Here is a 2,354-nt window from a genome sequence, read left to right as displayed (position 1 = left end):
ATATTTTCATATTATGGTCTACACCCACTGTTGGGCGCTGATGACGTCAGTGGGGATGTCATAGTAGCTAGTCCCTGCTATGCATGATGGAGTTTATGGTTTTCAACCTTGTGAGTGACTATCATGAGATTGAAACTGCACTATGTTGTGTTTTTAAAGGATGAGTTTGGGAATGTTCCTGGATTCATCTAGGTATATGGATGAGGGGATTGAACTGTCTACTTTTTGGCAATCCTGCTAGGGAAGGGGCAAAATTGCGAGCTGATGAGTTGTCAGTTTAGGAGATCTAGAGAACCGAGTTGGTAAGCTTAGTATTAAGGTTAGTGAGGTTCATGTTAACTAGCGAGCGACGAACTAAAACAGTTGTTGGGAATTGTGGGCTCTTACAAGATCCAAGTGACTCCAGACGAGTGGCGTAGTCTGGTGGTGTGCTTGAAGACTGGCGTATGGGATACACAAAGTATTCGGATTGATACTCAGATACTTTCTATCTTAGTTAATGGTTGACACATGCTCGGAAAGAGAAAGATACACGGCTAGGCGTGAAGAGTTCTTGAGCCAAAGGAATCGGTTGCATTCTACTATGAGAACTGGAGCGGTCTCGGAACCGGAGTTTAATGCGTGAAGGAGATCGGCAGAAGCATCAATTGTCCAATAGGAGCGACGAGCGCGAGGAGAAAGACTCGGCCACGCTACCCCAGGGGTGGAAGTTGATTACTATGCAGAGTCAAAAGAATGGAACACTGATATTGGGTTGAGGTATCCTAGAAGATTAGTGGATGAAGGTCAGCCATGGCAAGTGGAGTTTGAGCATTTATCTACGGAGAGCTTGGATTTCGATGGATGGCCACTTCCTCTGTGAAACATCACGAGAAGACCAACTCAAAGAACGTCTTCCACAATACTCGGCTATCATTTTAGAGGAATTACGTCGAGAAAGATATGAAGGCAGAAGACCAACTACAATAGATGGTCGAAGAAACAATCGACAGGTAGAGCGACGTGCTTCTAATGGAGAGAGATGCTACCGAAGACTTGAAGTGAACGTGGAGCAACTAAGGCAATTTGCCCGAGTTCCTCTCACAATGGACATAAATTCTACTTGGCTTACAGACGTACACCAAACTGTACCTCTAAGGCTTGAAGATAGTACCAATCGATTGCGGGATAGTCAACAGCGGCCCCATACACATGAAGGCAAATATGATAAGTGGAAGGCTAGTGACTTGGTCCGTCTGAGTGGAGGACTTGCATACTCAGGATTTGGAGCGGAAAGTCTAAGTCCAGCACCAACATTAAGGTAAAATTTCAAAATTTCAAAGGCACGGATGACGAAGATCCATATAGTCACTTGCAGAGTTTCTTGCGAGTCTGTGACATCAATGGTGCCACAACAGACAAGGAGTCCATGGATTATTTTCCGTATACCTAAACAAAAAATGCCTAGAGGTAGTTCAATCAGTTTTCAATTGGATAGTTTCCTAATTGAGATGCAATGTTTGAAGCATTCCTACAAAGGTTTAGGTGGGAAATCAATGAAGAAGATGTTCGAATGAAGCTAAGTAAGTTAAAGCAGAATAAGGGAGAGTCCGTCCAAGATTTTGTACTTAGGATGCGAGCTCTTATAAATCAGTTAAACACTATTCCAGATGATAGGTCTACGCGAGCCTGGTTGATCACAAGTTGCATACAGGTGGTCTTGCGCAAGGTAGAGATAGTTAATCTGACTAGGACATATGAAGAATTGCTAGACCGAGCTGTCGCTTTGGAGAAGAGTGAAGGCTGTAGAATAAGGCAAAGAAGAAGGATGCTAACAGTGATACCGAGGAGATGCTAGCAAAGAAGGATAAGCTCAAAACTGAGTTGAAGAAGGCCTTAAAAGAATTGGGCATACGAGGGAAACCAGCAACAATGAGAAATTGTGTAACAAGTGTTCTAGGGGTGGACACGTGGAAGAGAAATGTAAAACTAAGTATTGCAATACTTGTATCAAGTTTGGGCATGATGAATTAGATTATTGGTTCAATGGTAAAAATCACCAAGTATCAGCAAACCAAGTGACGATTGATGCTCGGTCACCAAACGGTAAGCCACTACATTTCGAGTAGAAGGACAAAGGTAGAAATGGTAAGTCAAAAATAGACCCATCTAAGATCAAGTGTTTTTGTTATGGAGAAAGTCACCTACGTTCTAACTGTTCAATATGGGCTGAACATTTGACGTTTCTCAAAAGTAACATGGAAAGAAAAGAAGCGGATCCAAATGTCGAGTAGTTGTAGTCGAGCTACCAGATGTAGTTGATGCCCAAGTGGTTAGGCGATCAAAAGAAACGGTTGTAACCATTGAAGACACGG

Source organism: Dipteris shenzhenensis, chromosome 25, assembly GCF_047967505.1.
Source record: "Dipteris shenzhenensis isolate YYH24624 ecotype China chromosome 25, Dip_SZ_1.0, whole genome shotgun sequence".
NCBI lineage: Eukaryota > Viridiplantae > Streptophyta > Polypodiopsida > Gleicheniales > Dipteridaceae > Dipteris > Dipteris shenzhenensis.
This window is presented reverse-complemented; position numbering follows the sequence as displayed.